This window comes from Giraffa tippelskirchi, chromosome 1, assembly GCF_054371585.1.
Source record: "Giraffa tippelskirchi isolate mGirTip1 chromosome 1, T2T-mGirTip1v1.2.pri, whole genome shotgun sequence".
NCBI classification, from domain to species: domain Eukaryota; kingdom Metazoa; phylum Chordata; class Mammalia; order Artiodactyla; family Giraffidae; genus Giraffa; species Giraffa tippelskirchi.
The window spans coordinates 82,773,817-82,798,398 of NC_137275.1; the positions used below are offsets into that span (position 1 = coordinate 82,773,817).

The 24,582-nt window shown below is 37.0% G+C and overlaps 1 protein-coding gene across 45 annotated transcripts in view; it reads left to right on the forward strand.

Moving 5' to 3' along the window:
- LOC145547098 (uncharacterized) overlaps positions 1–24,582 on the forward strand; it is a 745,699-nt gene that overhangs the window by 183,667 nt on the left and 537,450 nt on the right. Inside the window, exon 4 of one of the 45 annotated variants that reach the window (XR_014083599.1) lies at positions 8,024–8,102. The exons of the other annotated variants lie outside the window; for them this stretch is intronic. The gene's annotated coding sequence lies outside the window, so the exon portion shown is untranslated. The remainder of the gene's footprint in view (positions 1–8,023; positions 8,103–24,582) is intronic. 45 annotated transcript variants of the gene reach the window in all.

The following is a 24,582-nucleotide window of genomic DNA, read 5'->3' on the forward strand; positions in this document are numbered from 1 at the left end:
CATAACCTTATGTGCACAATGCCTCATATTTGCAGTTTTAACTCTATTTTTTCTCTTTTATAAGCTCAAGCAGATATTTACCACTGTGACTCTCTTCTATCTACCAATTGCTTAAAATTTCTGAGATAGGGATCTGGTTGAACTTGTTCTTCATGATGAAGAAGGTCATATAAATCATGAGCTATCAGTCGGTCCATTAGCTCCATTTAAATCATACTTCCTCGGTGGTCTTATTATCTGTAGCAATGTGGTCAAAAAGTCCTCTGCCTACTTACAGTGGCTACACTGAGAGGCAAGTTCTTTGAGAAAAAGTAAAGTAGAAACAGCAGTTTACAACACTGAGAAAATCTTTGATAGATTACCTTGTGCAATCTAGAGATTATGTTTGGGCTGCTATAACAAAAATACTTATTTTGGGTGGCTTAAACAAGACATTTATTTTTCTTAGCTCCGGGGCTGAGAAGTTCAAGATCAAAGTACTAGCGGATTTAGAGTCTGATGAAGTCCTACTTCCTGATTCGTAGATAACTGCCTGGGATCTCTTTTTTTAAGGATACCAATCTCATTCATAGGGGTTCCACCCTCATGACCTAATCACCTCTCCCTAATACCATCGCATTATGGGATTTTGACACATGAATTTTGGGACAACACAAACATTCTGTCCATAACAAGAGAGCAGCAGTGAAATGGCATGAAGACACTGGATCCTGGGCACAGTGGAGTCATGGAAGAAAGCACAGGCAGGAAAAGGGTTAGAAAGAAGAAAAAACAATTTTACCAACTCTAGAATTCTTACTAAGTCTGCCTCTGAGTGCTATCATTTGCTGTGCTATCATTTGATATCAATGATATCAAATGCTATCATTTCTACTGAATATTTTATTATTTTTTCTGACATGATGAATGGGTTTATTGATATAGAAATATGAAACATATAGTAGTGTTAAAGAGCCTCTTGATGAAAGTGAAAGAAGAGAGTAAAAAAGCTGGCTTAAAACTCAGCATTCAAAAAACTAAGATCATGGCATCCGGTCCCATCACTTCATGGCAAATAAATGGCGAAACAATAGAAACAGTGACAGACTTTATGTTCTTGGGTTCCAAAATCACTGCAGATGGTGACTGCAGCCATGAAAGTAAAAGAAACTGGCTCCTTGGAAGAAAAGCTATGACCAACCTAAAAAGCTTGTTAAAAAGCAGAGACACTACTTTGCCAACAAAGATCTGTCTAGTAAAAGCTATGGTTTTTCCAATAGTCATGTATGGATGTGAGAGTTGGACCATAAAGAAAGCTGAGAACTTAAGAACTGATGCTTTTGAACTGTGGTGTTGGAGAAGACTCTTGAGAGTCCCTTGGACAGCAAGGAGATCCAACCAGTCAATCCTAAAGGAAATCAGTTCTGAATATTCATTGGAAGGATTGATGCAGAAGCTTAAGCTCCAATACTTTGACCACCTGATGTGAACAAATGACTCACTGGAAAAGACCCTGATGCTGGGAAAGATTGAAGACAGGAGGAGAAGGGGATGACAGAGGATGAGATGGTTGGATGGCATCACTGACTCAATGGACATGAGTCTGAGGAAGCTCTGGGAGGTGATGATGGACCGAGAAGCCTGGTGTGCAGCAGTGCATGGGGTTGCAAAGAGTTAGACATGACTGAGTGACTGAACTGAACTGAAAAACTTTAAATTTTAGTTTATAAAGTATAATAGCACTTTGATGTTGCAGCATATATGCCTCTCTAATTATATTCTTTTAAAGTTCATCTACATTCCTTGAGTACACACATTAATAACCTTAAGGAACCCACAGTTTTTCTTGGTGGATAGAGCAAACAATTCTGTCTGTGAATGTGTGGACATTCACAGACAAATGACTAGCATTTACAATGCCACTAATGTGACATATGATGAAAGATGCCTAAAAAACTTACACATATTTTCTGACAAGCATTTAACATTAGGATTTTTTTCTTATTTTTGCTTCTTTCCTGCAGTCCTCTTACCTTTCTTGTCCCTGAGACACTTTGATTGAAGAGGATTTGCCTTGTTGCTTTGCACATCTAAGTCAAGATGGGTCCCATTGATTACTTTGGGTTGACAAATGACATAAATGTTAGTTATCCTTTCTGTCTCTGTGTGTGAAGTCCAGATGCATTATGTCATTGTACAAAACTGCATATGAAATCAATAAACTCAGGGAAAATAGCTATAAAACCACAATTCTTTAAGTCAAGGGAAAGTAAATTGCTTGTGCTGCCCAGATAGTTTGGTATTTGTTGCCTGTTTCCATAAGAGAGATTTTCTTTCCCATAACTTCAGGCTCAGGAATTATAGTTAGTCACCATAAGCCTATAAGTCTGATGCATTAATCTTTATATATGTTCCTTTCCATTGCATCTTGCTTTATTTATGGAAATCATTTTGCTAGAGTAATATCATAAGCTATACAACTTGTTTTCATGAGGAACTGAAGTTTTAAAAAATAGATCAAAATAAAACTAGTGATGAAATACCATTTGAAAAGTACCCTGAAGAAATTACTATTTATTGGTTTTGATAAATGTTTCCCAGATTTTCTTTGATGTTGAAAGCTTGGCTGTGTTTATAAATCATCACTTAACACTCTAGTGATTTTTTTGAAGTATAACATTTTGGACCATCACTTTTTTGTTCTAATCCTGGACTCATCTAATGTTTTTTATCTTATACCATTGATCCTTCTTAAAGAAAAAGCTATGAGAGCTTATCATAAAACAGAGCATGTGAATGTGATAGGAAAGGTTTTCAAATTTATATTTATCCCACAATCTTCCCTAATGGTTCAGACAGTAAAGAATCTGCCTGCAATGCAGGAGACCTGGGTTCATTTCCTGGGTTGGGAAGATCCCCTGGAGAAGGGAATGACTACCCACTCCAGTATTCTTGCCTGGAGAATTCCACGGACAGAGGAGCCTGGCGGGCTACAGTCCATGGGGTTGCAAAAAGTCAGACACCAGACACAACTGAGTGACTTTCACTTTCATTTTCAAAATCTTCAAGAGAGAGAAAAAAGTAATATCTGAAATTGTGATTGTAAAAATGCTGTTCATACAAATGTGAGTTTATTTTATTAAAATTTCAAATGAAAAACCTCTCATTGCAATAAATGCTTTGGTCAATTTCTTGGTAATATTACCATTATGTCTCCGACTGCCATAAGTATCTTCTTAGTAAGATATTGCTCCAACTATCTCAGCTTATGGACTTGGCCATAAGAATTTTAATTAAAACATGCTGAGAAACTCTTATGAGTAAAGAATCTAATCCATTTTGGTCTAGGACCTAAGTCATAAACTTCTATCAAGTGGCAGGTCAATGTGCCTAATATACATCTTATTATTAATAATTATAATATTATTATTATTGTTATTAACTTAATACTAGATTAAAAGAAGTTTTATTTGCTTAATTGCTCTTAAGTGTATTATTATCAATCATTTATTTATTTTTAAAGATGAGCTCACAGTTTTTGAAAGAAAGTTATTAGTACGTGCAGGAGTCCACAGACCCACGTATTTAGGAACATATTCAGTCATTAAGTAAGAAAAAAAGTAGCGATAATCAAGGTTACTAACTCTAACAGCTTTCAGCTAAAACCAATGCCTTAAATTTATTCAGCACTTACTAAATTCTGAGCATGTTACAATTTTTTTACAACCATCTTTTGGTTTAATCTTTGTAGTAATTCTATACAGCAGGTATAGATATCTCCATTTGATAGAGGTAAAGAAAAAAAGAACAAAAAAATTAAGTTTATCATACAAGGATTTGAAGTGGCAATACCAGGATTTAAAGCCAACTTTTCTGATATTCAGAGCCTAGGCTTATTCCTCACATCTTTCTCTAGATAAGGAAAAGCAAGTCTAGCAAAGGTATTAATGAGAGTGAAGTTGCTCAGTTGTGTCCGACTGTTTGCAATCCCATGGACTGTAGCCTACCAGGCTCCACCATCCATGGAATTTTCCAGGCAAGAGTACTGGAGTGGGTTGACGTTTCCTTCTCCAGGGGATCTTCACTACCCAGGGATCAAACCCAGGTCTCCTACATGGCAGGCAGATGCTTTACCCTCTGAGCCACCAGAGAAGCAAAGGTATTAATATGATGCATTTATTGTGTATATACAATGAAGCTAAATTCCTTTCTAACACTTCATATTTGGTATACAGAGAGGACATCTTGTTCTTTAGCAGTACTTGAGCACACTTGATCTGCTTAGTAGGAGAAAAAAAGCCTCAGTTCAATCTTGAACATTGTATTAAATAGCTATTCTACCCCAGCTGTGATGGATATTCTGTGTTCTCCCATATCCATTCTATCATTCACTGCCCTGTTCTATGCCCCAAGAGTCCAGGGCAGTCTTGCCCTCTGGCTTCTGTTGGATTTGGAAAGTGGAAGGAATCAACTGAAGATGAGAAGTGTGAAGGAAATAATATCTAAGATACTATTCAAATCCATTCCTTCTTTGAAGGACTAGTGTTTTGGCAATGGTTCACTTTCTATGACTGTGGCTCTAGTCCACAGTCTACACGCACTTCTTCAGGGACAGTAATGGTTTTATCTTATCCCCAGTTCTGAAAAGTATCCTTCTGTTAAATTCCTTTCAATTATCCCTTTGAGGGTACAACCTGTTTCTTCCTAGGATCCTAATTAACATATAATCCTTTAGAATAAATCAAGAAGCCTCTTCCCAAGAAGTGGCTATTTACTTTAGCCTATGTAGTCATGCTGCAAAGAAAGAACAAATATGGATTTTGTCTGCAGAGTGCAAAACTGCAAATTCCAAACTCTTACAGGATTGAATCTGATTCTGGTCAGCATCCCAAATGAAGGGGTGTGTTTCATGTAGTCTTAGACCTGGCTTAGTGGTGGGTTATCTAGGAGATGAAACTTTTATTAGAATAAAGAATATCCGTGATTTTAGATCAACATTCTATCTGAGATAATTTGAGAAATACTAAAAGAGACTAAGTAATGTGTCTCTGCTAAATATACATAATGATGTGGGGCTCTATTCACCACAGGCACAATGGATATAGGACAATACCTTTGTATCAATGTCTGGCAATGTGCTCCACAGGAACAAATTATTCTTGATAGAGACAGGGCAGGGGCAGGCAAACACTCTTGTCAGGACTGCAGCTGTGTCTTCTGCATGGGGAGATCCAAGAAATATTCCTCTGTAATTAACCTTACACTCAATGAGATTTCACATTTTAAACAAGAAACGTGATGATAGAATGTCAGTGACACTAAACTAAGGAGTGTGAACAGCACATCTAAGAAAGACAGGAGAGTCCCAAATGACCCTAGAAACAACATTCTACAACAATATAATGAAATTCATTAAGTAGAATTCAGGACAATATACTTAACCAAAAGGAAATCAAGCTGAACAAATTCAATATGAAAAAAAGTTTTGTTGTGAATAAGGAAATCAGAAAAAGAATTAATGATGAGAATCATTCAAAAACTGATTTTAAAATGGTATCATATATATATATATATATATATATATATACATATATATATATATATATATATATATATTAGCTGGTACGATACTTTACTGACAAAGGTCTGTATAGTCAAAGCTATGATTTTTCCAGTAGTCATGTATGGATGTGAGAATCGGACCATAAAGAAAGCTGAGAGCCCAAGAATTGATGCTTTTGAACTGTGGTGTTGGAGAAGATTGTTGAGAGTCCCTTGGACTGCAAGGAGATCCAACCAGTCAATCCTAAAGGAAATCAGTCCTGAATATTCATTGGAAGGACTGATGCTGAAGTTGACGCTCCAATACTTTGGCCACCTGATGCAAAGAACTGACTCATTGGAAAAGACCCTAATGCTCGGAAAGATTGAAGGCAGGAGGAGAAGGGGACAACAGAAGATGAGCTGGTTGGATGGCATCACTGACTTGATGGACATGAGTTTGAGCAGGGTCTGGGAGTTGGTGATGGAGAAGGAAGCCTGGTGTGCTTCAGTCCATGGGGTGGGAAAGAATTGGACACGATTGAATGACTGAACAGAATGATATCTTTGCATGTGTGTGTGCTTTGTCCCTTCAGTCGTGTCCAACCCTCTGCAGCCCTATGGATTCTAACAGCCCACCAGGCTCCTCCGTCCATATGGATTCTAACAGCCCACCAGGCTCCTCCGTCCATGAGGTTCTCCAGCAAGAATACTAGAGTGGGTTGCCATGCCCTCCTCCAGGGGATCTTCCTGACCCAGGGGTCAAATCTGCATCACTTAACATCTCCTGCATTGGCAAGGAGTGTTTTGTTTGTTTGCTTATTTACCACAAGCACCAATATCTTTAATGAATTCTTAATTAGAACATTATAAATATACAGTTTATAAATTATGTAAAAAGCAGTATGCATAATGTCATCTCTTTGGGTGTTTGCAAGATATTCCATATATTATGCCTTTGGTAAAATGCTGTTGTCTCAGTAATCTATTTTTACAAAACAAACCATCCAAAAAACAGTGGCTTAAAAGAACAACTCTATTTGTCCATGATTCTATGAGTTGGCAATTGGATTGGGTTCAGCTGGTAGTTCTTCTGCTAGTCTCACCTGAATCATGTATTCATCTGCAGTCAACTGGTGGCTCCAGAAGGACAGATGGTCTGAAATATTAATAGCCCTACACATTTTGGGCATCTGTTGTTTTGTTGGTTGGGTCTCTCTTTCCACTAGTATCTCACCCTCAAGGAGCTTATCTCAGGCTTGTTTACAAGGTTCAGCATGTTCTAAGATAGTTCCAGCAGAATCTACAATTACTCTTGAAGTCTGGATCCAGAAATCACACAGCATCAATTTCACCATGTTCTCTTGGTTGAAGAATATCCTCAGGGCCAGCTCAAATTCAAGAAGAGTAGAAAGAGACTTTACCACTTGATGAAAAAAAGTGCTAGTAGACACATTGCAAAGAAATATGTGTAGAGATGTAAAAATGATCTTTGGCCATCTCTTGCAATGGACTACAGATATTTATGAATTATTTATTATTATTTCTATGCATACTTGAACATAATGTTTAATTCAATAAACTATCAATCCTGAAAAATACCTAGTCATATAGGACTGAAATTTTAGGGTATCTGTGCATGTGTTCCTGAAGGTGGGGAATATTTTTGTCTTTTCTCTTCCCATGTATGCAAAGTTAAAACAAATCTCAAGGCTGTTGTTCATTATTTTACATGTAAAAACCTTCATATTCTTTCTAGTGAAATGGAAAAAAAATTCTAATGAAGGCTTTAAATTAAATAAAACTACAAGTTCAAGTTAAATTATATCAATTAGTTAAGGGTATCATATTTTCTTTAATTTCTAAAATTTATGAAATAATTCCATGATGAGAAATGATGTTTATAAAAGGTGAGCTGTAGTTGAAACACATATAATGAAGAGATTATGAGTCACACTTATAGGCACTTATAATTTAATGACTTCCCACTAGTTATCATATTCTGTGCCCCCAGCAAACAGCTTATCTTGCTCTCCAAATTGTTTCTTCTTCCCTGTTCTTTGGATGGTAGTCACTGGAGCCACAGGCTAACAGTGGAAGATGTTTTAAGAACAATATCTTCTTGCATTGTAAAATTAGTCCTGTGTTAGTGGCTTTTTGCTTTTATTTAAACTTTAGTTGTGAAGAAATGAGATGCATGTATAACACTTATTGAAGGAAATATTTTCTTCAAAGAGTGAAAATTGTTAGAATGTTTATATGCATTAGGTTAAAAAAAATCAGAGAGCCACTGAAACATTTCTTTCAATGAATGTTATACACTGAAAAGAATTAAATAAAATTTCTATATTTTTCTGTGAAGATAATCTATATGAAGAAAATATAAAGTATAAATATTTCTGATGTTGTTATATTTATCACAGAAGCCTGGAAATCAACATGTCTTGCATATTCTTGAAACCTAGCACTTTCCCTGGTGTTTTCTATTCTATGTTTACTGTAGAAGAGGCTACATCTATGGCAACTCTTGATGCAAGAAGGGTGGGCTTCTCTGCAATCTTATATTCCAGTGGGAAAAGGTGGTGAGTTTGTAGTGTATGTTATGGTGTCACTAAGACAAAGAAAAACACTGCTCTGTATGATTAATGTTACCCTTAAGTTCTACAGAAAGGGACTTAAGAAGAACAGAGACTAGGCTGCACACCTGGGTGTCTCTTATCTGGTTTTTCTCTTTGGGATGTCCCTGAGGTTAATAGATGTTTTGGGTAGATATAGTGTCCATTTTATACATAATAAAGTCTATTAATTCACTATCTGGATAGTCCATTTAGAATATTTTTCTTACCACACATGATCCAGATAATTGCCTATGCTATCCACTTGCATCTAAATTTAAATCCAATATATTTCTAAATATAATAATGATTTGTTATCATAGCTTACATGGAAAACAGAAACTTGATATTTTTTCTTGTTTTCCATATTTTACAGGTCAGAATGTGAGTAGTCCAATTTTGTGAAGTTAGGAGCTCATAACTAAATTCTTTAAACAAGTTTCTCATGCATGTGTGCATGTTCGTTTGCTAAGTTGTGTCCAACTCTTTGTGACACCATGGACTGTAGCCTGCCAGGCTTCCCTGTCCATGGGATTGTCCACACAAGAATACTGAAGTGGGTTGCCAAGCCCTCCTCCAGGGTAATATTCCCAATCCAAGCATAGAACCTATGTCTCTTCTGTCTCCTACATTGGAAGGCAGATTCTTTACCACTTGCTGCTGCTGCTGCTAAGTCACTTCAGTCATGTCTGACTCTGCGCGACCCCATAGACAGCAGCCCACCAGGCTCCTCTGTCCCTGGGATTCTCCAGGCAAGAATACTGGAGTGGGTTGCCATTTCCTGCTCCAATGCATGCATGCATGCTCGGTCACTTCAGTCGTGTCCGACTCTGTGTGACCCTATGGACAGCAGCCCACCAGGCTCCTCTGTCCACGAGATTTTCTAGGCAAGAATACTGGAGTGGGTTGCCATTTCCTTAACATTTAGCCACCTGGAAAAAACAAATTTTTCATATTTTACTTTTTACTTAATATATAAAATAAAATGGTTGTGTACAAATTTGCTTTCTAGATAGTGACTGTATGTTATTGTTCAGTTCATTCTCTGAGAAGGAAGTATCTTTTGGAAAAACAAAATTCCTCACCCAAATGAGAAAATATGCTAGATTTATCTCTCTGTTTTACCAAATTAATCTTGGAAAGCTGTGCACCCAGATCTAATTCCAACCCAAATTTTAGTATAGCTTGAACCACTATTCAAAACTAACTCCTTCTATGTTTATAATTTTGTTAATTGAAATATAGTTGATTATAGTATTGTGTTAGTTTTAGCTGTACAGCAAAGTGATTCAGTCAGAGTCTCTTCCATTATAGGTTATTGCAAGATATTGAATATAGTTCCTGTGACAGGAAACTTGATAGTGTGTCCTTGTTGTTGATTTTATATTTAATAGTTTGTATCTATTAATCCCAAGCTCCTAATTTATCCCTCCCTCCACCTTTTGGTAACCATGTTTGTTTTCTATATTTGTAATTTAAAAGTAGGAATACTTTTCTTGGTAAAATTCACTCTTACATATTATTTGAGTTTTAATTATAGCTACATGTCAACTCATTTAGGTTTCTGAATTTATTGATGTCTTTCTTTCTATTGTTGTAAAATAGAAAAATAAATATAAAGAATAATTGGGGGAAATCAAACCTATTACTCATTTGGCTTCTAGATAAAAATGTCAAGTTAATGGAATAGGAAATAGGTAAGCTTCAGAAACAAACCAAAACCAAACAAAAAAGATATTGTGGTCAATATAATTTGAGGTAACAGTGTACATTTTACATGCCATTAGAAATCCAAGCATAAGCTACCACATAAGAGGTTCTGAAAAGTCTCCCAAAAAAGAACCCTATCTTACTTTAATGTTTTTTTAGTAATTTCCAAATATTCTATCATCACAGAACACTTTTTTCTCATAACTTCCTAAGGCACAAATATTTCTCTGGACATATTGGAAATGCTCAGACAACAAAAATGTCTTATTTTGAATACTTAAAAGCTGCTCTTCTACAAAAATGTTTTCTAGAGTCTGATTATTTAGAAGCAAATTCATTTTACAGTTGTCAACATTTCATTCCTGGAATGTAAAAGTATTGACTGAACCTATTATTCATGCAGAACAACCCAAGAGAATAATTTTAACAAGTTCAATTAAGTCAGATGCATAAATTAATTTCAAACAACAAGATATTTTTGGAAAAGGAGCATTTAAAAAAAAATTGTCAAGCATATCGTGGTGGCTTAATTAACAATTATCCTAAATTGATTCTGGGGAAAATAATATACGTAGAACAAAACTTAGACTACCTACTTTCAATTATCATAATATGTGTATGGTTCAGCTTTCCCAAAGTATCCATAGCTTTTCCTTAGACACTCTGAAGGAGCTATAGCTAGATTGAGAATTATAGGTGTACCAATATAACATTGAACTTCACATCCATTTCAGTAACATTTAATTCAAATCAGTTAACATTTATTGAGTGAATTTATTGAATGTCTGCTACTTGCCATTCCCTATGTAGGCTTTGTATTGTTTTTCCCCTATGCTTGACTTTATATCACCTTATTTTATTTTAATGTCAGCACTTGGAAAAAGTTATTCAGTACAGACAAAAAAGCTAAAGTTCATAGAAATTAACTGCATTGTAAAAAACTTCATAATTAGTAAATTGTAGGGTCAAAATGTAGAGCCAGGTGTTCTTGCACCACCTCCATGGATCTGACCGCATGACTGCAGCATTCTGCTAATAGATTTTATCATGTGAGAGATTTTGGAGTATTCCTATCAAGAATGCACATATTCAAAACTAACTGGGTGCACACTATGTTGCTGCTGTATCATTATGTGTGTCCAATATCTGTAAATATACTGTCTTTATTAAATGGTAATAACCATTAAGAGGATTAAGTTAATCAATGTGAAATACTTAGAAAAGCACGTAGCACACAGTAAATGTTCTCTTAATGCTAGCCAAAACAATTTTAATAACTTTGGAATGTGTTTGTTTTTTACTTTGTGAATCAACTAGTTATTTCTTCTTTTTTTATACTGAGTTTTCAATATTTGTGGATTTTATTTATAAACATTGTTTAAAGATTAAAAAAACTCTGCATTTGTATTTTCTTATTATGTCTTAAAGATTATTCAACTTTTTGAATTTATTCTTTCAGTATTTTCTCCTATATTTCTAAACACCATGCAATTCATTGGTATTTCTCGTAACACAGTAAGAATTGTCATTGGATTACCCACAATGGAAGTATTAGTATTTAGCTTTCTGTCATATACCTGCCTCCACATCACATATTCATGCTTCTAATTTCCCACTCTCTCAATGTAAACATAGCAATTTTTTTCATTTCTGTATTCAACTTTATATGTACATTGCTGAGCCATATACACAGTAATATCTGGATAACTCTTCCTTTGCTGCACAACTTCTTTTTTTGCTGGAGTTAGTAATTACTTCTATTTTTCTGCTTGGTTTTCTATACACTGAACACAAATTTATCCTCCTTTATTTTTCAGTTGCATAATTTTCTCTTTAATGTACTGAATACTTCAGTATAGTATTCTATGAAATTTCATCTTGAAAATCTCTTTCACAGACTCTTCATTGAGGGTAGGAGTGAGTTGGAGAGCAATACCCTTAAACATTTCAGGGTTTTTCCTTTGCTTCTTTGTGCCAAAGCGCATGACTTCTATGTTTACTCCCTTGGTTTTATGAAGTATATCCTGCTATAGCTTTCTAAAACAAGTGTGTTAAAGGTAAATGTTTGAGATATTGCCTGTGTAAAAATGTCTATATTTTGCTTTCACATTTGAATGAAGTTTAGTTTGTTTATGGGCTTCCCTGGTGGCTAGACAGTAAAGAACCTGTCTGCAATGTGGGAGAACTGGGTTCAGTTCCTGGGTTGGGAAGATCGCTTGGAGAAGAGAATGACTACCCACTCCAGTATTCTTGCCTGGAGAATCCCATGGACAGAGGCTACAGTCCATGAGGTTGCAAAGAGTCAAACAGGACTGAGCTAGTAACACTTTCACTTATACACTCACTTAGTTTGTTTATATTCCAATTTGAAAGTGTTTTTATGCTAAACATTTTCTATTGTTTTTTTAGTTTCTAGTGCTGCTGCTCAAAAGACCAAAAGAATAAAATGCTTTTGTATCTTTGAATTTCTTAGTAAGACATCTTTTCTCTCTCTGAAAATCTTTTCTTTGCCTTTAATGTTCTGAAATTTCACAGGAATGTGTCTTTTTAAAATGTATTTTCATACAATGCAGTAGCACTGGATATCAATAAATATCAATTACACTATACTGGGATTCCCTGGTAGCTCAGCTGGTAAAGAATCTTCCTGCAGTGCAGGAGACTCCAGTTCAGTTCCTGAGTTGGGAAGATCCACTGGAGAAGGGACAGGCTACCCACTCCAGTATTCTTGGGCTTCCCTCATGGCTCAGCTGTAAAGAATCCACGTGCAATCCAGCAGACCTCAGTTCGATCCCTGGGTTGGGAAGATCCCCTGGAGAAAGGAACAGCTACCTACTCCAGTATTCTGGCCAGGAAAATTCCATGGACTATATAGTCCGTGGGGTTGCCAAGAGACACGACTGAGCAACTTTCACTTTCATGCCATACTTATTAGATAAATAAAGGTATTCTCTACATCTTTTAATTAGGACATTTCCTTAAAACATTTTGTTATTAATTTGATAGCTTCTTATTATTTCTTCTCTCTTAGATGCTAGATCTTTTAAAGTCCTCCTCTAATTTTTTTTTTAATGTTTTTCTCCTATTTTTTCTTTAATTTTCTACCTTCTGAGAGATTTCTACCATCTGAGAGATTTCATCAACTTTTATGTGCAGTTTTTCTACTCTCATCATTTTAATTTTCTGGGGATATCTTTTTGTTCCCTAAATACTATTTTTATAGTATTATGCTCTTATTCATATCTCAATATATTTTCATACATCTCTGAGGTTATAATTATCAGTTTTATTTTATTTTTTTATTTTGTAGATTTACAATAGTTGCAAAAATAGTACAGAGTGTTCTCATATACCGACACTCATTTTCCCCTAAGGCTAATATCTTTCATAACCATTGCACAATGATCAAAATAAGAAATTAACATTAATAAAATACTATAAATTAAACTATAGACTTCATTCAGATTTTACCATATTTTTTTCCTTTAATGTATTTTATCTCTTCCAGAATTCCACAGAACACCTAACCATCATGTCTCCTTAGTCTCCTTAGATCTGTGACGGTTCCTCAGTCATTCCTTGTCTTTAATGATCTTTCTTTTAAAGAGTATTGATCTGTTGTTTTGTAACATATCATTCAGTATGTGTTTATGTAGTGTTTTCACATGATTAGATTGAGGTTATGAGTTCTGGAGAAAACAAGGTAATGTACACTTCTCAGTATTTCATCTCAAAGATACCTGATATTTATATGTCTTATTACTGATGACAGTTACCTTGATTTTCTGGGTAAGGTGGTTTCTGCCTGTTTTATTCACTGTAAAAATACTTTTTTCTCTTTTATTACACTTTGAAATTAATTAATATTTTAAGAGAGATTCTTGAGACTGCGATATTCTATTTCATCTCACACATTTGCACCTTAGTTTTAGCTTCCATGGCCAGGGATATATATTACTCACAATAATCATTTTCTTTATGTATAATTGTGATTTTTATTTTTCTCATGTCTTCTTCATCTAATAATTGGAATTCTCTTTTTTAATTGGAGTATAGTTGTTTTGCACTGCTGTGTCAGTTTCGCCTATACAACAATGTGTTGAATTCTTTTATAAGGAAGAGTTTTGTCTTCTCTTCCACTTTTTATTTATTTGTATAAGTATAGAGTCATGGATATTTATTTTATTCTCTGAGTTTAATACTACTATGATTTATTTTCTTGCTCTGATTGTACTAGATTTGATCCTTGACCATTGTGTCATTCTGGTTTCAGTGACATTTTAGCATGCATTCACCTATTTTGAGCACTTTTTTACTTATGCAATATATACAAAAAGCACAGCAAGATGTTCCAGGCTCATCATTTGTTTACATTGTCCCAGCCCTGGAATCAACATCTTTTCTAAGGAGCCCTGGTTAGACTTAACTGAATAATGATATTTAGAAACTAAATCCTGGCCCTAAGTCTAGGACTGGTTATAGGACCTTTCAGTGAACAGACCTTGAAAACATATGTATACATGTTAAGTCACATATACACGCACATATCTATACCCCCATCTGTCCTTTTGCCTCCTCCTTCACCCTCTAGTGTGCATTGTACCTTTGCACCATGTGTTATTGAGACCTCTCCAATGGCAGAATGACCTCCTTAACTGCAAAGATCAATTTTTCTCTTTCTGGCATCATTATATAACTCCTTAAAATATAACATTCATTTCTCAATCCTATAAGGGGTCACAATGACCTACCACTTGTATGTGCAGACATCTTTGGTAAACTTTTTATGCATAATGTCAATATATTATTTCCCTTAAAGATAGTGATTGGTATAGAACAGACTGGTCAGATGGGGAGATACTGGGCTGTACCTAATGGAAATTCTTAGTTAAAATACTTACTTATGACCTTATTAATGTTACTAGCTATATTTCAGTTCAGTTCAGTGCAGTTGCTCAGTCATGTCCGATTCTTTGTGACCCCATGAATCACAGCACGCCAGGCCTCCCTGTCCATCACCAACTCCCGGAGTTTACCCAAACCCATGTCCATCGAGTCGGTGATGCCATCCAACCATCTCATTCTCTATCGTCCCCTTCTCCTCCTGCCCCCAATCCTTCCCAGCATTAGGATCTTTACCAAAGAGTCAACTCTTCGCATAAGGTGGCCAAAGTATTGGAGTTTCAGCGTCAACATCAGTCCTTCCAATGAACACCCAGGACTGATCTCCTTTAGGATGGACTGGTTGGATCTTCTTGCAGTCCAAGGGACTCTGAAGAGTTTTCTCCAACACCACAGTTCAAAAGCATCAATTCTTCGGCGCTCAGCTTTCTTCACCATCCAACTCTCACATCCATGCATGACCACTGGAAAAACCATAGCCTTGACTAGACAGACCATTGTTGGCAAAGTAATGTCTCTGCTTTTAAATATGCTATCTAGGTTGGTCAGAACCTTCCTTCCAAGGAATAAGCATCTTTTAATTTCATGGCTGCAGTCACCATCAGCAGTGATTCTGGAGCCCCAAAAAATAAAGTCTGACACTGTTTCCACTGTTTCCCCATCTATTTCCCATGAAGTGATGGGACCAGATGCCATGATCTTAGTTTTCTGAACGTTGAGCTTTAAGCCAACTTTTTCACTCTCCTCTTTCACTTTCATCAAGAGGCTCTTTAGTTCTTCTTCACTTTCTGCCATGAGGATGGTGTCATCTGCATATCTGAGGTTATTGATATTTCTCCTGGCAATCTTGATTCCAGCTTGTGTTTCTTCTAGCCCAGCGTTTCTCATGATGTACTCTGCACATAAGTTAAATAAGCAGGGTGACAATATACAGCCTTGACGTACTCCTTTTCCTATTTGGAATCAGTCTGTTGTTCCATGCCAGTTCTAACTGTTGCTTCCTGACCTGCATACAGGTTTATCAAGAGACAGGTCAGGTGGTCTGGTATTCCCATCTCTTTCAGAATTTTCCACAGTTTATTGTGATCCACACAGTCAAAGGCTTTGGCATAGTCAATAAAGCAGAAATAGATGTTTTTCTGGAACTCTCTTGCTTTTTTGATGATCCATCAGATGGCAATTTGATCTCTGGTTCCTCTGCCTTTTCTAAAATCAGCTTGAACATCTGTAAGTTCACAGTTCACGTATTGCTGAAGCCTGGCTTGGAGAATTTTGAGCATTACTTTACTAGCGTGTGAGATGAGTGCAATTGTGTGGTAGTTTGAGCATTCTTTGGCATTGCCTTTGTTTGGGATTGGAATTAAAACTGACCTTTTCCAGTCCTGTGGTCACTGCTGAGATTTCCAAATTTGCTGGCATATTGAGTGCAACACTTTCACAGCATCATATTTCAGGATTTGAAATAGCTCAACTGGAATTCCATCACATCCACTAGCTTTGTTTGTAGTGATGCTTTCCAAGGCCCACTTGACTTCACATTTCAGGATGTCTTGCTCTAGGTGAGTGATCACACCATTGTGATTATCTGGGTCATGAAGATTTTTTTGTACAGTTCTTCTATGTTCTTCTTTTTTGCCACCTCTTCTTAATATCTTCTGCTTCTGTTAGATCCATACCATTTCTGTCCTTTATCAAGCCCATCTTTGCATGAAATGTTCCTTTGGTATCTCCAATTTTCTTGAACAAATCTCCAGTCTTTCCCATTCTGTTGTTTTCCTCTATTTCCTTGCATTGATCCCTGAGGAAGGCCTTCTTATCTCTCCTTGCTATTCTTTGGAACTTGGCATTCAGATTTACTTGTATTCTATTTTACAAGAATATTGTTTCTTGAATTACCAAATGTGTGACTGAAACTCAGATAAAATTAATGATTAGGAAATTTGAAAAGATCGACCAAATATATAGTTCTGTAAGGTCAATGATCGTGATAGTATAACTCTAGATATGGGAAGAAGAAATAAGAGGGAACCATTTCCCAGACCATGACAAAGTAGTAAGACAGACAGTCCAGCTACTTTCTGTTTACTATTAACAGGGCCTTGTCCAATAAAAGCATGCTGCGAATTATTATTGAAATCTTCACTTGACCTGGGGATGAGCATTCCTATTGCCTTGGGACAAATTGGTCACAAAATGCCTCCCAGAGCTTGGTTACAATTAAGATCAAAAGGAAGAGACTGTAAAATAAAGAACGTTGTCCACCATCCAGTTCTAAAATAATCAAGTTGTTAATCAGTGCAGTTATTAATCTACAAAGGAATTCAGACTGAAGATCAGGATGAGGCAATTTTTACTCTGGAAAAACTGTCAGTACAGGCCTTCATATAGTTAGGTATTTTCATAAGAAAATTTTTTATGAGCCTGAAGTCTTCCATCTTCCCATACTTGGAAAAGCACTGAAAGCACTCACTAAGGTGTCCATTCCATGTGAGTTGCTGTCTTTCAATCACTAATTTGTGTCCAACTCTCTGCAACCCCATGGACTGCAGCACACCAGGCTTCCCTGTGCTTCACTAACTCCTGGGGTTTGCTCAAATTCATGTCCATTGAGTCAGTGATGCTATCTGACTATCTCATACTCTGTCCCCCCTTCTCTTCCTGCCCTCAATCTTCCCCAGCATCTTTTTCCGTTGCATTGGTTCTTCGCATCAGGTGGCCAAAGGATTGGAGCTTCAGCTTCAGCATCAGTCCTTCCAGTGAATATTCAGGGTTGATTTCCTTTAGGATTGACTGGTTTGATTTCATTGCTGTCCAAGGGACTCTCAAGAGCCTTATCCAGCACCATAATTCAAAAGCATTGATTCTTTAGCTCTCAGCTTTCTTTATCATCCAGCTCTCACATACATAATGACTACTGGAAAAAATATAGCTTTGACTATATAGACCTATGTTGGCAGAGTGATGTCTCTGCTTTTTAATATACTGTCTAGGTTTGTCATAGCTTTTCTTTCAAGGAGCAGACATCTTTTAATTTTGTGGCTACAGTCACTGTCTGCAGTGAAATTGGAGCCCAAGGAAATAAAGTCTGCTGCTGCTTCCGCTTTTTCCCTATCTATTTACCATGAAGTGATGGGACTGCATGCTGTGATCTTAGTTTTTTGAATATTGAGTTTTAAGCCAGCTTTTTCACTCTCCTCTTTCACCTTCATCAAGAGACACTTTAGTTCCTTATCACTTTCTACTATTAGGGTAGTATCATCAGCAAATCTGAGGTTGTTGATATTTCTCCTGTGAATCTTGATTCCAGCTTGTGATTCATCCAGCATGACATTCACATAATGTACTCTGCATATAAGTTAAATAAGAAAGAAAGAAAGATATTGAAGTCATTCAGTCATGTCCAACACTTTGTGACTCCATGGACTGTAGCCTACCAGGCTCCTCTACATGGAATTTTCCAGGCAAGAGTACTGGAGTGGGTTGCCATTTCCTTCCCCAGGGGATCTTCCTGACCAGCTATCAAACCTGGGTCTCCCACATTGCAGGCAGATGCTTTACCATCTGAGCCACCAGGGAAGCTCTAAGTTAAATAAGTTAAATAGGCAGAGTGACAATATACAGCCTTCATGTATTCCTTTCCTAATTTTGAAACAGTCTGCTGTTCCATGTAGCAGTGACTTGCTCAAATAAAAAGTTCTGTTTCTTTCTTAGATCGATTATTGATAAACTTTTGGTCAACCATTTAAAACCACTTTATATTGATAGCTGCAATTCTAATCCAACACCACAGAGTCCATCTCAATTTTGTCTTTACATATATGTATTGTCTTTCTCCAAAACATGAAAATCACTCTCACTTTGCATTCAGTTCAGTTGCTTTGCTGCTGCTAAGTCGCTTCGGTCGTGTCCGACTCTGTGCGACCCCATGGTTGGCAGCCTACCAGGCTCCTCCATCCCTGGGATTCTCCAGGCAAGAAAACTGGAGTGGGTTGCCATTTCCTTCTCCAATGCATGAAAGTGAAAGGTGAAAGTGAATTTTCTCAGTCGTGTCCCAGTCTTTGTGACCCCATGGACTGCAGCCTACCAGGCTCTTCTGTCCATGGGATTGTCCAGGCAAGAGTACTGGAGTGGATGCCATTGCCTTCTCCAGTTGCTCAGTCATGCCCAACTCTTTGTGACCACATGGACTGAAGGACACCAGGCTTCCCTGTCCTTCACTATCTTCCAGAGTTCTTTCAAACTCATGTGCATCAAGTCATTGACACCATCCAACCATCTCATCCTCTGTTGTCCCCTTCTCCTCCTGCCTTCAATCTTTCCCAGTATCAGGGTCTTTTCCAATGTTCAGTTCTTCACATCAGATGGCCAAAATATTGCAGCTTCAGCATCAGTCCTTCTAACAAATATTCAGGACTGATTTCCTTTAGGATAGACTGGTTGGATCTCCTTGCAGTCCAAGGGATTCTCAAGAGTCTTATCCAACACCACAGTTCAAAAGCATCAATTCTTTGGGACTCACCTTTCTTTATAGTCCAACTCTCAGATCCATACACGACTAATAGAAAAACCATAGCTTTGACTAGAAGGACTGTTATTGGCAAAGTAATGTCTCTGCTTTTTTAAAAAAAGCAGAGACACTTTGCATTATCAGCTATATATTTATTTGTTTGTTCACCCCTACTGTATATGTAAAGTAGTTCTGAAATTCTAAACTATATTCCTATGAGAATCAAATCTGTTAACAAGAGTATAGTATTTGTACACTGTTCTTTTTGTTATTAGCCTTATAGAATCTAATCAAAATGCTGCTTTCCAAAGTAATTTACTGTATTATTTTCCTAGGGCTGCCATAACAAAGTATCAAAGCTGAATAGCTTAGAATAACAGAAATGATTTTCTCACAGTTTAAGGGGCTATAAGCCTGAAGTCAAGGTAACTAAGGGGCCATATTCTCTCTGATGGCTTTAGAGGGATAATCCTTGCCCAGCCTATTCTAGCTTATAGTGTTTGCCAGCAGTTCTTCCTATTCTTTGACTGGTAGATGCATCATTTTGTTCAGTATGGTCCTCTTCTCTCTGTGTGGCTTCAAATTTTCTTCCCTCTGTGTGTGTCTGCCTCTATGTCCAAATTTCCCTTTTTGATGAGGACACCAAACATTGGGTTAGGCTTCACTCTGATGGCCTTGTTTTTGCTTGATTGGATCTGTAAAACCCCCATTTCCTAATAAGATCACATTCATAGGTACTGGAGGTAGCACTTCAACATATCTTTTTTAGAGGACACAATTCAACTTCTTAGTATTGGCAATATTATTCATGTTTTACAGTTAGATTCATTTGCTACAGTTTACATTCTATTTTGGATACTGTGAAAAAGTGTTAGTTGCTCAGTCGTGTCCAACTCTTTGTGACTCCATGGACTGTAGCTCACAAGGCTCTTCTGTCCGTGGGTTTCCCTAGGCAAGAATACTGGAATGTGTTGCCATTCCCTTCTCCTGCGGATCTTCCAGAAACAGGAATTGAACCTAGGTCTCCTGCATTACAGGCAGATTCTTTACCATCTGAGCCACCAGGGAACACCAGGGAAACCCATCTTTTATTTATTTATTTTTTTTGGATTCTACTTATATCCAAGTGATATTTTAAATTTTCATATATTAATACAATAGACTTTCTTCTTTATGATGTGCATTTGTATGCATTATGACAAATGAATAAAATCATACATCCACTACCACAGTCATTCATAATACCGAACTGTTACATCATCCTCTCAGATTCTCTCCTGCTCTGCTTTTGTACCTCCCTCACCCTTGACACTAACAGTTTTTTGGAGCTTTTTTTCTCCTATATTCTATTTCCTCCAAGGTTTTTTTTTTTATTTGGCATTTCTGTTTGTTTATTTATCTTAGCTTCTGTCTTTGATATTAAAGGACTTCTGAAACTGTGGTGACCTATGGCTATCTGTTCGTATTTCACTTGGACAGCCAAACGTTGATTAGAAGTTCTGTCTATGTGATACTGGGCAGTGCTAGTAAACTGTGGATTCTAGAGTAGGGTGATTCTTTGGGGTATTCCCTTGCTAGAATCCCTGATGTTAGTATATTTTCTTACATTAATCTCATTTTCCAGAGATGGTGGTTTAGTCGCTAAGTTGTGTCTGACTCTTGTGACCCCGTGGACTGTAGCCTGCCAGGCTTCTCTGCCCATGGGATTCTCCAGCAAGAATACTGGAGTGGGTTGCCATTTCCTTCTCCAGGGGATCTTCCAGACCCAGGAAATGAACCTGGATCTCCTGCATTGTAGGCAGATTCTTTACTGATTGGGGACTTCCCTGGTGGCTCAGAGGTTAAAGTGTCTGCCTCCAATGTGGGAGACCTGGGTTCTATCCCTGGGTCAGGAAGATCCCCTGGAGAAGGAAATGGCAACCCACTCCAGTATTCTTGCCTGGAGAATCCCATGGACAGAGGAGCCTCGTAGGCTACAGTCCATGGAGTCGCAAAGAGTCGGACATGACTGAGCGACTTCACTGAGTCTTTACTGATTGAGTTATGAGGGAAGCCCATTTTCCAGAGAAAGCACTTATGAATTCAAGCTAAAAAAGGCCTGATTCTATCTGTACCCACGCAGTTCTTGGAGTCTGGCAGAGATGAATGTGTAAGGGTCACAGACATAATATATAGCACTTACTTTATTCCCAAATTTTCAGAATGATAATACCACTCTCAACTGTACCAGGTATGCTCCCATACCAAAGACATTCAGCATAATTCCCTGTAGACAGTGAACATTGTTATGGGTTGACTCATGCCCCCTCAAAGTTCAGATGTTGAAAACCTAACACCCAATACCTCCAAGTGTGACCTTATTTGGAGACAGGATCTTTAGAGAAGTAGTCAAGTTTAAATAAAGTCATTAGATTGTGCCCTAATTTGCTGTGACTGACCTTATAAAAGGCAGGATATTTGGATACAGAGACGTGCACAAAGAAAGACAATGTGAATACACAGGAAGAATACCCATGAAGATAAAGGCAGAGGTTGGGATGATATATGTACTCAAGAAGGAACACTGATGACTATCAGTAAACCACCTGAAGTTAGGAGATATCCTTCCTCAACAGCCTTCAGAAAGAATAGACCCTGCACACCCTGATTTTGAACTTCTAACCTCCAGAAGTATGAGACTGTATTTCAATTGTTGAAGCCACTTTATGTATGATATTTTGTCATGACAAAACAAGTACAGCATCTGAAAGTGACTAGCATTATAGTGGTTATTCAACATGCTAGTGCCTCAGCAACACTCTCAAGTGAACACAAAAATTAGATAAACATACGTAGTATTCTCATATAAATAGAGGACCACAGTAGTATATTAAGTGTCATAGTGAAAGTTTCATAGCGATTTTGAGGAGCAGAATTCCAAACTAGTTCTAGTTTCCCAGAGAATAGGAATCTTAGACCAAGGGAACTGGGCTATGTGGAAGGGACCCTGGCACAGGATTTGTAACACAAGAATTCAGCTGTTCATCCAGTTGACAAAAAGGACCCTTGGTCACAAAGAAGAATGAATAATTTTTGGTATTGGAATTAGGGTCAACTAAGTCATTCATCATTTATTGAGTATCCATGATTTGTTTGAGCATTTTGCTGGGTTCAGGAGGCAGAAAAATAAACGACTCCTGGTTTTCCCATTCAAGACCTAACAATATATTTGGGAGGAAGTCATAAAAATGTCATAAAAATATCTGTCATCTGATTATGAAGTAAAAGCGATTGGAAATAAGATAATTACAGATACAGTGAGAATTCAGATGCAGATATATGTTCACTCTTTCTAATTGCCAAGATGAATTTGTACTGAGTATTTGAATACTTTCTGGAGTTCTTTATATCTTTTATGGATAGAGCACCTTTGCTGTTTGGGCTAAACTGTGGTCATTAAAATGGAATAAAATCTGAAATGAGTAGTTCATTACAATATCCCTTCTCCAAAATTTGCTATGTGCCTGACATCTAAGGCACACGTGTTGTTGTTGGGTGATTTATCTGTTCCTGTTCTCTAGCAGCATTTTTATTGTAAATGCAAGCATTGTTTATGCAGGTCATAAACATTATCATCATTATATCATTGCTTGATTAGCATCTTTTCTTAAGAATTCTACAAAAATCGATACAGCTGAACTTAAAAAGAAAACTCTTCCTATGGCAGCCACCAGTACAGATTGGCTGCATTTAACTCATAAGTATATAGCAGAATTTGTCACGTTGTATTATGGCTGGTTGTTTCTCATTCTTTGTTTTTAAATGTAGTACAAGGTGAAAATGACAGTGTTAGTTGCTTAGTAATGTCTGACTCTTTGCAACCCATGAACTGTAGCCTGCCAGGCTCCTCTGTCCATGGAATTCTCCAGGCAAGAATACTGGAGTGGGTAACCATTCCCTTCTCTGAGGGATCTTCCCCATCAAGGGAATGAGTAGGGGTCTCCCATGTTGCAGGAAGATTTTTACCATCTGAGTCACCAGGGAAGCTCCAGTACGTGATGAGGGGAAGCAACTTACTTTTACACTTATAAATATGTTGTTTCTTTGAGACCCCAATCAATATATTGCTTTGCATGCAGGACCCACATGATGAAGTGTATCCTTCTGTTGTTGGGCAAACTAATATAACCATCCAGTGTTTCCTGAGGAACAGTTGCAGCTTAGAGAGGACAGAGTCAATGAAAAGATCGTTTAACTGTTTCTTAAACTTCCCCCAAATTCGCTAGATTATAAGTTGTCATTTTCCAACTTTCAGATGTATATTGAAATTTCTATTTAGCTTTTGAATTTATGAACAAAAGATAAAAATCATGCTTTCTATTATTTTTGTGGGGTTTGAGGAGGAAGTGAAAGCTGATGCGTGAGTTCAAGCTGCCATCTTTAACTGGAAGGCTACATTTTCTCCCCTCTAAACAGATGGTTGAAGCTTTTCCAAATTCTTTATCATAGGGAAGCAAAAATTACAGTGGAAAGAGCTTAGGAATCAGAGATAAACATGGGCCTAAATTATGACTTCATGTGATTCCAGCTTTAAAGTGGATGACAAATATGAAAAGAGGAAGCCAAATGCAGGGAAACAATTTCAGAATTGAAAATTTTCAGTTATTGCAGTAACTCATGTAAGACAAATTGAGGACTCTGGTAGGTGTTGTAAGAGTGAGTTCAAGAGAAATAAAAAAAAAATCAGAAATACATAGGTAAAATATTTGTAGAAGAGTTAGTGAACGGGGATATAAGGAGTCAAGTGTGGCTTCATTGTTTCTGCTTTAGGAAATTGGGAGGATGGTAATGCCATTCTCTGGGAGAGGAAACTGAAAGAAGAGATATTTTAGGGAAGCTTCTGAGTTCAGTTGAGTCTGTTTTCTTCTTGAATTGAATACTAAGTTATCCGTATTTACAGATGTCTATGTATTTGAATAGGGAAAACTGGAGAGAGTCATATTCTAGAGATAAGTATTTGAGAGCTTTTAGCATGTAGATCAACATTTGAAGCCATGAGTGTAGATTTATTACCCAGAAAGATAAGAAGTTGAGAAGAAAGGTAAGGAGAGGATTTCAGGGTCTACCGTCATTCAAAGTACAGAGTTGTCTCTCTTCTTTGTGCCCAACTTCCATACTGAGCAACTTGGATTAGCCTGTGAAGAATAATTGATTTCTCCATAAGCATCACTGAGGAGAGCACAGTTTTCGCTTTTAGCAAGGATCCTGCATAGAATGATGCTCAAATTTCTTACTTCAGATGAAAAAAAGCCAAGTAGCAACATTTATTTAACATTTTAAAGTTGCCAC